At 46.9% G+C, this 15,990-nt stretch overlaps 1 pseudogene; it reads left to right on the forward strand.

Moving 5' to 3' along the window:
* Positions 1-15,990, forward strand: part of LOC114268233 (receptor-like protein kinase THESEUS 1) — a 137,406-nt pseudogene that overhangs the window by 90,244 nt on the left and 31,172 nt on the right.

The raw sequence follows: 15,990 nt of genomic DNA on the forward strand, positions 1-15,990 counted from the left end.
TGATCCAACATGATAGAGTTCTAGGCATTCATGTGTTTTTGTGCATTCATTCCATATTGAATCGCACACTTGGCTCCTTTGGCCATCATGCATCGACATGCGTGATTGATTGCCCGAGGGTCGAGCACTATACTCCCTTGAGCTCATGACATGATAGGGAGGGTGTTTGTGCACACATTGCCTTGAAAATGCATTGCCATGCTCTGTTTGTCCTCTGCTGCACCAAAACAGCATTCTACAGGAAGATATGGCCGGCCGGCCATCTTCAGTGCCGATCGACTAAACATTGTTGGCCGAGATCCTCACAAATGGTCGATGACCAATTCCACATGGCTGATGTTCCTATATTTTGGCCGGTGACATCTCAAAGTGCTCAGGGAGTGGTTCGGAAGCTTCCTTGGGACTTGTACAGTTTTCGGAGGTGCAGAACAGTGCAAACAGACGCAACATGTGGCATGGCAACGAGTTTCTGAGCGAGGCGATCGAGCATGCATCATTCAATCATTCCGAGGCGGAGCTGCGGCGGCCTCTTTAGTTTCATAGCTTAGTTAATTTGTTTAAATTAATTAAGAGTTATGTAATAATTAATTTGCTAAGGTAGTTAATTAATTAGTTGATTTGTATTATTTATTCGGACCCTCCGTCGAGAGGGCGAATTGTGTAATAAGTGTGCATGAGTGTGTGAATGTCTTCCAACCCCACGTCTTTCTCCCTTTTACTTACCTGCTTGCAATGGTTAGTTTTATGTCATGTTTCAATTAGCATCCTTATGCTCGCATGTTTGCATCATTCATCTATATTGCATGCACCGGGCTCGACCCATCATACTAACCGCATAGTATTTCAATTCCAACTTGAATACGTGTATCGAGTTGTCTCATTTCACATGCCATTCTTAGAATAGCCGAGCCTATTTCTAGTTGCATTTTGCATGTGTTGCATTAGGCATCTTAACATAGCTAGGATCATACATTGATTACTAACTAGTTATTGTTTTGGCTCGGAATACTAGGTAAGCTTTTATGCTTTAGCATCTTGCATGAGTGTGAGTGTTAAAATGACCGCATGGTTGCCATGAGGCTAACTACTTATATGATAACTGCCTGAATACCTGTGGATAAAGATTAGATTACTTGAATTGGAACAGTTCATTGAAATGCGAGTTTTAAGCCCCCTTGATTGTGGCAAAATCATGTTTTCCAAGCCCACTCGAGGGTGGCAAAACTCACGTCTTAGCCTACTTGCGAGTAGCACATTCAAACCATTTTCAAACAAACAAACATGAGATGATTTGTTCCAACTTAGGCGATCTAGTCTATACTTGTGTGTTGTGCGCATCACATAGTAATTCTAGGCTAATAACTAGAATAAGAACGCTTCTGTTTTCAAAAACAAGATATCATGTTAGTAAAGACCGATCTTCGATCGGGCGAGCGGGGGTGCTCATTGCATGACCTTCCTCTCTCGTAGCCAAGGCAACTTTGGTGATGACTGTAGACACCCCATTTTTGACCGTCCTCAAGACTTGGACGTCACCGTTTGAACACTCGGTGATTATCCATGTTTGTGTTCGTTTGGAGTTCTCGAAGGTCTCGGCTCGCGCGCCTTGCCTCAGGATCCCCGAACTCGACCGTTTAGTGTCTGGTTTTGCACCAAACACTTGCATTTTGCCTTGGAAGGGCAGGGTAGGGCTTGTAGACCATCCCCACCCACCACCGGCAGTGGCTAGAGGCCACCGGCTGGTGTTTGCTGCCACCGGCAATGTTTATTGCCGGCCGGCACTATTTGTTGCCGGTCAGCACTATTTAGTGCCGGTCGGCACTCTTTTTGGCCAAGATGGCATTTTTGGCCGGCCGGTTACTGTGCAGTTGCTTTTTGAGATATTTTTAGGCAGCTGTATTGCAGTGACTTTCCCTCCATACACATGTATGGAGGGATGGCCCTCTAGTTTGGCTTAACTTGTAAGTTTTGCAAGTTTGGTTGCATATATAGAGAGAGGCTCTCTCTTGTTAAAAAGGTTGGAGATTTTGGATATTGGAGGGGGAGAAAAACACAGACCAAGCTCTGGTTTTAGGGTTAGGATTAGATACACATCCTATCTCTCTCTTTTTTCCCTCTTGTGTGTGTAAAATAGTGTTTAGTTCATACTATTGCACACAAACACCTAGTGTTTCACCTTCCTTTGGCTCTTGAGGTTCCAAAGGACTGTTTTTGAAGTTTTGGTGTAGGATCCAAGCTAAAGGAGGCCATTGGAGCACCATTTGTGAAGGGGTCTTCAAGGGTGAGAACTTAGTCTCCTTTTTCCCCATTTTTGCATTGATTTTCTACCTATCTTAGAGCTGTTTTTGTGCTTATTGTATAACATAAAAAAGTTTTGTTTTTAAGCCCTCTTTATTGTTTATTAAGAGTGTTTTGTTGTTTGAGGGTAGTTGACCACCCTTAGGCCTTGAAAGGCCTCATTTTGGGCCATTTTGTGCTAGCTCCGGGATTTTGGTGTTGGGGTCTCTTCACCATTGAAATCTTGAGGGATTTCAGTGGTCAAGATGATGCCTTGAAGTCCCAAGAAGGAGAGGGCCACCCCCTCTCCTTGTTGTCCTTGAAAAGGGCATATTTTGGCCTCTTGAGAGAGCATTATGTTTGAGTGTGTGTTGAGCATGTTTAGGTTGTTTTTCATGCTTATATATCCATAATATAACATGATTTTAAATTGGTTTTGGTACTCCATGCATGCTTAGCATAGTTGCCATGTAATGCCTTGTTTATGCCTTAATGTGCCTTAGGTTGTTAGCCTTTGTTGGAGCATGTTTTAGGCTTAGTCTTGTGAAGATTATGTGCTTATTTTGCCATGTTCTAGGTCTGTCCTAAGTTGCTTGGGTCAAATTTGGCATGCATCATATAGCTCCTTTGTATTTAGGCTTGTTGGCCTTGGGTATGTGCATGTGTAGCATGACATCTTTGCATCGAATTGGTGATTTGGGGTCCCTCCACATGTTATTTTAGTCCCATTTCCATGCTTGTTTGATTGCCTTGCATGCCCCTTTAATGCTTTGGAAGCTTGTGTAGCAATGCTCCATGTTTTGGTGTCTATGTATGCCTTTGTATTTGAGCCACTTAGATGCCATCTAAGAAGTCCTTTGGCCTTGTTTTGACATGCTAAAAATCTGTTTTAGTAGTTTAATGCATGTCATGTTTGTTGTGATAAACATGCTTCAAAGCTTCATGACTTGCTTCAAGTATTTGGACCATGCTTGCATGCACTTGCTTGTCTTGTTTAATGTGATTTGGCATCAGTTTATAACATGATTTTAGAGCTCGCGTTGCATGAAAATTGTTCATGATTGCCTCTTTCAAGTGTGCTTGAATGTTGCTTGCTTTGTGCCTAAGTGTTGGGCCTTAACATGTGTATGTGTGCATGTATGTTTAGCCTTCATTTTTGGGCATTATGGCTACTGTTTTGGGCCTTATTAAAGCTGCCTAATCCATGTATAAGTCCATCTTTGCACCCATTTGCATTGCCATATGTATGCTTGTATGCTTGCATAAGTTTGTTGCCATGCCATGTTGCATCCTTAGCTTGTATGCCTAGGTTGCATTACATCTTGCATGCATGCCTTGTTCCTTGACTAGTGATAGGAATTGGGCCTTGTTTGTTTGATTGGTTTGCATTGCATTTGAAATCAAAGTTGTATACTTGGTCTTTGGGCCATCATGCATGGAAATGCGTGATTGGTGGTCCGAAAATCGAGGCGCATGCCCCTTTGAGTCATTATCATGATAAGAGACATGGTTGGTGCATACATGCCTTGAATTGTGCTGCCATGCTTTGTTTTGCCCTCTGTTGCTGTGAGTTGCAGGTTCTGCAGGCTTTCTTTGCCGACCGGCAGTGTAAGGTGCCGGTCGGCAATCAATCCTCTACCGATGGCTTCAGTTTGTGCCGATGGCCACATACCACTGCCGGTGGTAATTCCACTCAGCCGGTGGTACTCCCTAGTGTCCAGGGATGTAATCCTGAGGTCTTGACACCCTCCAGAGGAGTGAAGGAAGGAAAACAGAGGCAGCCTATGCATGGCGGCGTGTTTCCCGAGGAGATTTTCCTGTTTTAATTAATTTATTTAATTTGTTAATTAAATTAATTAATTTGTAATATTAATTAGCTTGCGTAGTTAATTAATTTGTAATATTTATTTGGTCCCTCCGAGCGAGGGCAAATCTGTAATAAGTGTGCGTGGGTGGTGTGTATGTCTTCCAATCCCCACTTCTTTCTTCCCTTTTACATACCTGCTTTGATGGTTAGTATTAGGGCACGTTTAATTTAGCATACCTTATGCTATGCATGCGTACATCCATACATTTGTATTGTATACATTAGGCTCGGTACATCATGCTAACTGCATTTGTACTTCAAAATTCTAAACTGAATATGTGATAGTTGTGCATTTCTCACATGCCATGTTTAGGATAGCCGAGCCTATTCTAGCAACACTTTGTATGCGATGCATTAGGAACTTAACATGGACTTGGATCATGCATGTTTGCTAACGAGTTCTTTGTTTTGGCACGGAGTATGATGTAAGTATTTCCGCTTTAGCATATCGCATGAGTGTGAATGTTGCCATGTCAGCATGCTTAACATGTGGCTAGATGCTTATGTGTTAGAAACTGCTTGGATGCCTGTGGGTGAAGGTTGGATTGTTTGAGTTGGAAGAACTCATTGAAATCCGTGTTTTAGCCTACTTGCGAGTAGCATATCCAAAGCATTTTCAAAACAAACGGATATGCAATGTTTATTCCCAAATTAGGCAATCTAGTCTATACTTGTTTGCTGTGCGCATAACATAGTAATTCTAGGCTAATAACCGGGATAAGAACACATAACGTTTTCAAAATCGGATATCATGGTTAGTAGAGGCCGGTCTTCGGACCGGGCGAAAGGGGGTGCTCATAGCTGACCTTCCCCGATCGTACCCAAGCTCCCGAGCCGAGACAACTCCGGTGATGACGGACATGTGGCCTTCGGCACCGAGTTAGGGTTTCCTAAATTTCCCCATTTCAAAATATTTAGGTGGTGACTCTGTATCTGGCAAAGCAGTCCATGCTTGGCACTACTTTTTCACAAAAAATCAGTTTCTCAAAACGATTTGCCAGATTTGGACTCTTTGGTTCAGATTAAGAACCGTGACACAAGTCGAGTCCGAACTGTAGTCACCCCAAATGAACAGAACGGGACTCACCCTCCCGGGGCGTTCGGGGACGTCTACAGTTTCTGGTGACTCTGCTGGGGATATTTAGAGAGCTTGACTCGAACTCGTGATATCCTATTTTGATCTCATTTATGTGTTTCTTTGCATTGCATGTGCATTGGTGCGCCTAGGAACACAGTGTTTTCCATCTGCCATTCCTGAACGGTTTGCCGGAGGCTTGTCTTGTCAAGGCATGTCCATAAGGCTGATCGGCTATGGGCTCTGACAGCATGGGAACACAAACCCCGGTTTTTACCGGGGCACCCCTTTTGACCATTCGACCTAGAACATGTTCGGATCCGTAGTGACCATTCCAAATTAGGACAGGTTGCTTACCCGATGTTAGGTTGTTTGAAAAACCGCTGTGTGCGTAGTGAAACCCTAGCTCCTCTGACAAAATAGGACAGGGAAACCCTACCCCAACATAGGGGTGTTTTGGCTCTCACTTACTTGCTATGTGCTTTTAGAGTGTATCTCTATAGGAACGCATATACCAGTTTGCGAGTTTGAGGATCGGGCCCGAGGGCACCAGAATCAGTATTGTTGAGAATCAGTTATCAGGAATCAGTTATCTGCGGGTATCGGGTTCAGTTCTTGGGAACAAAAATCTGGGAACAGTGATCAGCAGTAGGGTACAGTTGTCTGGCTACACCCGTGTTTGATTAGTTTGGACTGAAATGCTGTATGTTTTTCCTTTCAGTTCGGAAAGTTGCAGAGTTGATACAGAATAGCCAGTGTCTCCCCTTTGCTGAGGCAGGATTTATGGCGGCACAAAATACAGAAGAAGTTGTGGTTATGACGGCTACATTGGAGCAGGGGACCGCTCCGCAGAGTGAGGCCAGCATCAGTGTGTCACACCCACCCAGGTCACCCGTTGTGCACCCGGTCGGGGCTCCCCAGTTATATCAGGCTCGTGAGCCCACCCCCTTTGAGTTGATGGGAATGATAGGGGACCTCCAGAGGTCCGTGGCCGATCTGGCCTATGGAATGTCGGCTTCACCGCCAGCGGCGCCATATGCCGGGAATTTCGTACCACAGGAGCCCCCGCTACTGGGGCAGATTGTGATAGAGCTCAGCCAGCCAGAGGTGGCTTCCAGCTACAGCCGCAACATGCCAGCACCGACCCAGACCCTTAATCGGGCTGAGGCCAGAGGAAAGGATAAGGCAAAGGTAGATGCCGACCCTATTGAGCAACTGCTGTGGGCAGTCGAGGCTCTGAAAGTCAGAGGGATGAACAAGCAACAAACATCCGCAATCGTGATCAAAGCTGTGGATGATGCTTTCCCCGCTCCAAACAAAGGCAGTTCAAGCCAGGTAGAAAATCGGGATGGGCCCCGTCATGCCCAGACAATTCCTGTAGTTCCCAACCCTGCACCGGGAAAGGTTCAAAAAGCCAAGGCAGCGCCAGCCGATCCTTTCGCCAGCGCATCTGGCAAGAATCCTCAAACTGCAAAGTACCTGCCCCGAGGGCGCAGGGTCTTTTACGACCTCCACATGCCTTTGTCTAGGGCATTGCTAATACTGGCGAAGAATGGGCATCTTAAGCCTTTGGAGCCCCGGCCACTCCCGAAGAATCTCCCCGCCACTCATGATGCTACCTTGTACTGCGCGTACCATCAACAGTCCGGTCACAGTACCGATGGATGTTCCCGCCTTCATCATGAAGTGCAGGATTTGATTGATAACAAGGTTATCCTACCACCCACCTCAGACAAGCCCGTCACCACTCAGTTGTTGGATTTCGAGAGCTCAGATACTGCGAGTATGTGAAGTGGACCGCCTGCGGGCAACATTTGGTGTATTTTTTTTGAAGCGTCTGGTACGCATTTTTGAGCATCGGTGAAATCGAGTTTTGTAAATCCTGGCTTGGATGTCGAGTCAGTCTTTTGTTTGGAGTCTGTCTCTTTGTCTTGAGTCAGTCTTTTTTGCTTAAGGGTCTGTCTAGTTGTATCGAGTCAGTCCCCGTTGTATATAATACCAGGTGATTCTGGGGTTGTTGTCCAGAACACCATTTTGTTTTGTAATTATTATCTGTTTTTGTTTTCAGTCTGTTTCTGCCGAGGGGCTAGTTGCACCAACAGAGCCGATTGAAACAGCTGTTGCTATCTCAAACTTCATGCTTGCTTTCAGCATAAGTGCCAGAAAATTTGATTGGGCTGACAGTACATCTCGCCTGCTCTCCCGCACGCCAAACTCATTGCATTAACCTAAGTTTTTCACAAAAAAACTTTTGAACACTGCGGTGACAAAAACGAAGAGGAAGGAATTCCCCGGGTTTTGCAAAATTTTGATCGTTTTGAGAGAAAGAAAGGCGTGCTAAGCCTTTTATGAATGAAACCTTGCTTGTCGGCGTGAGTACTGAGATGGACCCTGGCCTGATCCAGATTGGTTCCACACTATCTTCGGCGCAAGCGATTTGTCGCTTTCTTAAAAACTTTCAAAAGCAAATGTTTGCGCGGCCCTGTGAAGACTTGTGTGGAATCCCTCTTGAGGTCGCGCAGCCAAGGATCGCTCTCAGTCTCAAGATTCAACCTATTTGTTTTCCGACTTTGAACCCGTTCAGAACGTTCAGAAAGTTCAACGGACAAACGCCGTGAAAGGTCTGTATGGCCAGTTTCGAAACAGCCCTCGAGCAAGAGGCACCAAAGCCGAATCGGAAGGAGTAGATCTCGCCGGAAGAAACTTGTGGAGTAACCGGGATGGATTCTCCGCAAATCAGTGCAACAGCCGTTCTCCTAGACATAGAGAGGCTTCAATTTCAGGAACCATTTGGCATGGACTTGCTACACTTTTACCCTTGAGAGGCTCGCTGGGCCGAAAACCCGGAAGGGCGACCCAGGCAAAAGTTAGAGCAAGAGAAAAATACAAAAAAACAAAAATACAAAAAAGAAGAAAAGAAAAGGAAAGACAAAAGATACAAAAAAGAAAAGAAAAATAAAAATGCAAAAAAAAAGAAAATAGAAAATGAAAAGAAGCTCGCAAGGACGAAAACCCACATTGGGCGCCTTGGCAAAAATGAGAGCCAAACAAAGTGAAGGTTAAAATACCCGAGTGTACCTTAACCGGAACTACGTAAGGCTTGATTCCCATGTTTGGGATACGTAGGCAACTTCATCATGAAGTCCAGCCCCCAACGCTTTCATAGCGTTTCAGCCCATGCAATGGTTTCGATTTCATCCCCAAAGTCCAGTGGCCAACACCCTTCAAGGTGATTGTGTCCATATATGTGTTGTGACCGTCTTCGTCATCTCTGTGTCTGAGAGTTCGACCATCGCCAATGAAGACTGTTTACAGATTGTTGCGGCACCATCCCAAACAAGGGGCAACTTTCCGTTGCCACGAGCCGCCGTGAGCCGCCATTCAAACTAGGGGCAACTTTCCGTTGCCTCCCACCCCCCTTCAAACCAGGGGCAATTTTCCATTGCCTCCGATCTGAGGTTGCGCATCTCGAAGAGTAAGTTCCATGCTTGTTGAGCATCAGCTGTTTGAAAAGTAGTTTTTGAAAATTTTTACTGAGGTTGACTATTTTCTCGAAAACTATTCCATTTTCCAAAACTGGACCATTGTCTTGGACCCAAAAAGGAAAATTTTCAGTGCTTACAGCCTGACTTGCATGCTTTTCAAATCAAAAATCGAACAAGTACGTTAATCCGACTCTCATTTTGATCAAAACTGTTTTAGTAGAAAGAAAAAACAAAGAATGGTTAAAATGATGAACTGGGGGCACAGTCGAGCCAGGCATTCTGTCTTTCCCCCGCCATCGACGTACTTGCCAGAAGGGCGCTCTACCCGCCGGAAGAAATAGCCGTGAGCTAACGGCATTGGGCATGGACCCGCAACTTCCTATTTATTCATCAGTCACCCCGGGGAGGGATGGAAAATGAGAGAATGAAGAATAGAGAGGTGTAAGTTGAGAGAAAAGTGAAGAAAAGGGTTTCGAGAGAAAATCCGAGCTTGAGAGTTGAGTGATGTGAGAATCACAAATCAGAAAGGGTGGGAAACAATACCCAGGTTGAACTGGCTCCTCGTGGTCCGAGGTCCCCCACCTTCGCTAACGCGTCTGCGTGTCGTGTTTCTTTGATTTGACGCTCTCGTCTTTTGTTTTTAGTCTTTTCCGAGCGTGTCTCATTGTGTTTAGGTCGTGTACCTATATTTGAGTCCTCCCCGCTATGTTCAGTTGTAGGCTCGACATCCCGGTCTGAAAAACCCTCATTCGATTTCAAAAATCATTTATGCTCAGAATGCTGTGCCATTCTCTACATTTGAACGTGTTTCGACTCCAACCGGTTCCATCTTTGAGGTCCGTCCTGTCAGATTGGGCTGTTTGTTTGAGAATTGCCGTGTGCAGAATGAATCGAATGCTGTGTTACGGGCTGAATGCAGATTAATCCCCAACAGAGTAAGGGTTGTGTGTCCAAGAATCAGGAAGTGGGTTGTTTAGGTTATTTTGTTGTTGGCTGTTTAAGTTATCTGATTATTACAGTGCAAGTGTTTAATTTTCAGACAACCAATCAATTTCATTTACATTGAGGTGTAACATGATGAGATGCGATGCAATGCATGAAATGTGTAAATGTACACACTTTTTCAGATAAAGAGTCCGTTTCATTTCATTATCTTTTCAAATGTACAAGTTTTGGAAACAAAAATCTGCCTGCGGCAGTACAGGGTAATCTAACTACCAACAAAAAGAAAAGTACAAGAAAGAAGAAAGATAACAAAAATCTGCATCCATGTCAAGCACTCCGGCGGGCCGTCAGTCCGTCCTGGTCCTCTTCCTGGATGAGGGTCCAGGAGCATCATCAACGTCATCGTCAGAGCCCGAGCTAGAACCGTCTCCGGTCTCCTCCTCTGATGACTCTGACTCCCCCTCTGCCTCCGCCTCTGACTCCTCGTCATCATCATCATCCGGGACTGGAGCTCGCGAGCTGCTCCCGACGTGAGTACGCCCTCCCCTGGTACGGGGAAATATCATGCCCTCCTCATCTCTCCCCCGAGCAGGGACAGAAGGTCCCGCTGGAGCACCTCCCGCCATGGGAATCTGGAAAGGAGGCTGAAAAAGTACATAAAAGGGAAATGCATCAGTATACTGTAGACAGTTTATCAGTGCAGAATGCAATGCAGAGTACAGTGTAGGAATGCCGTGAGCAGTCTATCAGTGCAGAATACAGTGTGCGAGTACAGTGTAAGAATGCCGTGAGCAGTTTAACAGTGCAGAATACAGTGTATGCAGTGTGTTAGATGCTGTGAGATCAGTGTATCGGGTGTTGTGCCGTGCATCAGATTATGCAAAGCAGTGTATGAGTGGTTTGAGGCCAATGTCAGAAGGACATACCGGTATGCTGTAGAGGGCTAGGAGATCAAATGTCCGCTGAAGCATCCCCATCATCGAGGCATTCATCGCCAACGACTGACGGGTATACCAAGAAGAAGCCTACAAAAGTATCAGATGCATCAATATTCTGTGGAATATATAATGGACTGAAGATGAATAACTGTACAAAAATGCAGTGATACGTACCGGTGGTAAGTCGGGGACGTCGATGAACTCGTGACTAGCCGGTGGAGGGGCGAAGGGGATCTGATAGGTCGCCCCACCCTGCCCCTGGAAAGTCAGTACAGCAGGCAGGGCAGGCCAGCCAGCTTCCGGTCCTCCCTGCACTCCGCCCCACCACGGACCCGGGCCCTCCTCGAAGATCCAGCCCCTGCTCCCGCTCCGTCCCCAGCCGCCGATGCCACAGGCCTGGCCCCCTCTGCTCGACGGCCGCTCAAAGGTCGCATCAGGTACGTCCGCATGTACTCCTGATAGTCGCCGGTACCTCTGAAGCGGGCCTCCTCCCAGCCGATGGAGTAATCATCCAGCTGCTCAGTCGTGAGCCCCTCGGTCTCCCTCATATCTGCAGGAGGGGGAACCGGGACTATCTGCTCAGGTAACCCTAGGGTCTGGCGTAGAAAACGCTCCCCCAAGTACCAAGCCCGACAGACCGGGACCTCAAGCAAAATCCGAAAACGCGAGGTCTCCTCCGCACCAGGGAACCGACCCCGCATCGCCGCCGGCATAGGAGCCCACGGCCGCCATGTGATCTAAAAATGGCAGACAGTTTGTTATCTACTGTTATTGAAATATACAGTTGGAAAGCGAAGCTTAAATGAACTGAAAGTAAAGCATACCTCCGCGGGGGTGATGGTGTCGAAATATCGGCGGAAGAAGCCGAATGTCTCCCGTGGTCGCCGGGTGCATCTCCCGTCGAAACGACTCGAAAACGTGACGGCCAGGGGAGTCTCCGCAACTGGCACGGGGGCAAGCCTAGGAAAGTAGGCGTAAACCCACAACTGCAAAACAGATGTCAGTATGACCGGCAGAATAAAGCAGAAAAGGCAGAGCCGTGTGTTGTGCAGTGTATTGTGTGCAGTGTACAGTGTGAGCAGTGTACAGTCAGTGTAAAGCAGAATGTATGTGTGTGCCGGGTGTACAATATACAGCAAGTATAGAGCAGACTACAGTGTGTGCAATGTACAGAGTACAGAAAGTACGAGACAGGAATGAAAAAGCGGAGAAGAAGTGTACCTCCCAAGCCCGCCAGTAACCTCCAAGTAGCTGGCCGCTGCCGCGCGAAGCCGAGCTCATGTACCCGTAAAGGGTGGCCAGAGCAGCACCGCCCCAATCATAGTGCAGAATATCCCGGACGTCCACTAGTGCGCTGAGAAGACAGAGAGGCACGGTGTTCGCCCGATCGGCGAAGATGGTAGTCCCAAACAGGAACATGAGGAAGCCGTGAGCATACCTCTCCACGTCCTCCGGGGTCATCTGCGCCTCCTCCTCCAACACGGGCTGGACTCGAAACTGGACCTCGAACCAGGAGTATCGGACGAAACCTGGGCGAGCTAGGGGTGGCGCCTCCCCCAGTAGATGGACCTGAGCGGCGGTCCACTCATCCATGTCTATGTCAAAAGGGATCGGATCCCCCCCTACCCCGATGCCAGTGAGCATCGAGAAATCATGAGGGGTCATCGTCATATCCCCTGCAGCAGAGAAGTGAAAAGAATCGGTGGTGTCCCACCACCTCTCTGCCAGAGCGGCGAGGAGAGGTCTGCATGTGGACAATTTGGAGAGCCCTCGGCAGAAGGTGCCGAAGCCCGCCCGGTCCACGATGCGTCGGACTGCGTCAGGGAGCTCATCATACCACTCCCGTGCACCAGTATTCCCATACCCGCGAATGGTATGGGAACCCTCCTGTAAACAGAAAATAACAATTGCAAGACAACATTCAAAATGCAGTTTTGAAAAAGCAGATAAAGCATGTGTGCAAGTTTGACGAGTTTCAGGCAAATACCGGGTGCCGGTGTGCTTGCAGTGAAATACGTGTGCTGTGTCAGCGTGTTCGAGTGTTTCAAAACAGATATAGCATTGTGTGCAAATCTAACAGATTCAGACAAATACTGGGTGCCAGTGTGTGTGCAGTAGAATACAGTGAGCGCAGTGTGTTTGAGTAATTTGGGGCTAGTGCAGTGCGTGTGCATGTGTCAGTCTCAAGCAGATGTCAGTTGTATGTATGTTTACAGTCAACTACAGTCTACAGCATATCGATTTTCAGCAGTTAAAGAATACAACTAACTATGACAGTTTTGTATCCTACATTGCGGAAAGTAAAGCAGAAGACAAAGAGTTACCTCGGAAGTGCCGAATGAAAGGTGGGAGGTAGGCTCACGCAGCAGTAGCTCAGGCGCCACGTGCCTCTCGAAGCTCCGGAACTGACGCAGACCGTCGGGGGGCAGAACATGGATCGCCGGTCGGTAGGTCGCCGGGTCGAACGGGCGCTCGCTCAACGGTAGGAGCTCGACCCCGGGATCCATCTCATGGTCCGGGGGAGTCCCGCCACGTGGAATGTCGTCTGCCATATCGAAAATGATGAGAAAATGGCCGGGAAAAGGAAAACCGGGCCGGAATGCGAAGAGTCAACTGAAAAGTCAACTCCCAAGAGGGTCGGAAATGGCCGGGAAGGCCGGAATGTGAAAAGGCATGGAAATGAAGAGGAAAACAAGGGGAACAAACCCCGAAAAGGCGAGAACGCCAAACGAGGCACCGAAACAAGAATGTGATCAGTTGAAAATGTCCGAAACGCGAAGGAAATCGCGAATTCGATGACAAAATGGGCGTAGAACGCGAAGAAACGGAGAAACGGGAAGAAGAAAACACTCTAGAGAGAGAGAGTTAGAGTTTTTGGCGGTGGAGAAGTGAGGAATATGGTTTTGAAACCCTATTTTAAAACACCCAGGGTGAAAAGTCGAATCTGCCCCGACTCAGCAACTGTTTGCCAGTCGGCAATGTTTTGTGCCGGCCGGCACTTTTTTGTGCCGATGGAATTATTTTGCAGCCGGTGGACAGCCGGTGACCTCCCCTCCCAGCCGGTGATGTTCCCACAGCCTTGTTTAGGCCATATGAGGAGGTTTTGGTCTTCATAGCTCAAGAAGGTGCAAGAAAGTGCATTCCCGACGCTCTACCGGCCTCCGTTCTGAGTTCGGACTGCATCTGCCGTGCGTAGCACTTCAACCCATGCAAGGTGTATCCTTTTCGTATCCTTTTGGCTTTTGCAAGGTCCAAAAGTTGCCCCATGCGTATCGCATATCAATCGCACTGTTTTGTGCATTTCAAACTGTCGCACTGTTTTGTGCATTTCAAACCGTCGCACTGTTTTGTGCAGTTTACATTCGCGCTATTTTGCGCACCTCACTTGTACTTGTTAGTACATTGCATTGTTTTGAACACAAACCGGCTTCGCGTAGCGTATAAGTCCAACTTTCAAAACCGGCTTCGCGTAGCGTATAAGTCCAACTTTCAAAACCGGCTTCGCGTAGCGTATAAGTCCAACTTTCAAAACCGGCTTCGCGTAGCGTATAAGTCCAACTTTCAAACCGGGTTCGCGTAACGTATAAATCCAACTTTCAAAACCGGCTTCGCGTAGCGTATAAGTCCAACTTTCAAAACCGGCTTCGCGTAACGTATAAGTCCAACTTTCAAAACCGGCTTCGCGTAGCGTATAAGTCCAACTTTCAAAACCGGCTTCGCGTAGCGTATAAGTCCAACTTTCAAAACCGGCTTCGCGTAGCGTATAAGTCCAACTTTCAAACCGGCTTCGCGTAGCGTATAAGTCCAACTTTCAAAACCGGCTTCGCGTAGCGTATAAGTCCAACTTTCAAAACCGGCTTCGCGCAGCGTGTAAGTCCACTTGTATCTTTTTTTGCATCTTATGAGGCACACGTATCTCATTTGTTTCATTTTGCATTCCGTGTGGCATGTGTGTCGCACTTACATTTTGCATCATGGTCTGGCGAGACCTTAAACACGTACGGTCTAGGAGACCTTAAATCCTTGGAAGGTGCAAGACCTTTAATGCATTGGTGTGCACACTATTGCTTTGTACATGTCTTAAGCCGCGTGTTGTCGCGCATTCCATGCAACATGCATCACTTGCATCATTTGCATTTCAAAAAAAACAAAAACAAAAAAAAACATGCATAGTCATGCATACATTTTGCATTCCGGTCTAGGAGACCTTAAATCCTCTAAAGGTGCAACTCCTTTGGTGTTTGTCGTGCCCGAACGACTTTTGGTGGTCTGGTAAAGCCACCTGCCTATGTTTGCGGTGAGTTCCTAGAAGACCAACTGGGATGGTGGAAACTAGAGTTCGAATGGCTTATGCCTAGAATGCAAAGGTTCAGGAGTTCCAAGACTAAAGTCTGGTTTAAATACCCAGGGGTGTATCCTCGGCTTGAAATCTGTATGGAAACCCCATAGATTGAGGCAGCTTGTCTGCGCCTCAGTCCTGGATACTGAACCAACCTAGTATATTGCCCTATTGGTAAGATAGGGAAAACCTCAAACATAATCATTGCATCATAGTGCATTGTCATGCATTTGCATTGTAGATTGCATGCATTCACTCCATCGCCTTCCGCCTATGGCTTGCGCCTTTCCAGGTTGAGCTTGGTTTGGTATGTGTCCTTACTTTTCATGTTAAAACACAGTTCTGCATGTGTATCGCGCCGATTCCACGCTGATATGTTGGTTGAGGGTTGCGGCACCTTTTCTGTGTTACACATGGCTCGTACGTGTACATGCCTTTCCTAGGCAAGATTTGGTTTGGCTTGCGTGCCATATCCATTGTATCCATATCCACTCCATTGCATATTTGTAGATATCGCAGTATAGATTGCATGCATTCATTGCATCACCTTCCGCCTATGGCTTGCGCCTTTCCAGGTTGAGCTTGGTCCAGTATGTGCTCTTACTTTTCATGTTAAAACACAGTTCTGCATGTGTATCGCGCCGATTCTACGCTGATATGTTGGTTGAGGGTTGCGGCACCTTTTCTGTGTTACACATGACTTGTATGCGTACATACCTTTCCTAGGCAACATTTGCTTTGGCCTGCGTGCCATATCCATTGCCATCTTCCTAGCATATCCATATGTATTACATTGTAGTGTAATTTTTGCATCCGGCATTAGGATCGTAGTCCTTTCTCCAGCGGGTCGTTTCCCCACTTATGTTGATTCCACCCAATACTTGTTCTTGCGTCTGTCTACAATGCTCATAGTTCAGTTGACCGTTCTATGGTAGACAGACTTGTTATCTCCATCAATCTATTTGACATAGGTGTGGTTTCGAACCGCTCGTGATTGGATCACGATTCAAATGCTTTGCATGTAGCTTGCATTGTTTCAATTACATTGCATCTTCATTTGCATT

Source organism: Camellia sinensis, chromosome 1, assembly GCF_055761805.1.
Source record: "Camellia sinensis isolate YWXY chromosome 1, ASM5576180v1, whole genome shotgun sequence".
In the NCBI taxonomy this organism is placed as follows: Eukaryota; Viridiplantae; Streptophyta; class Magnoliopsida; order Ericales; family Theaceae; genus Camellia; species Camellia sinensis.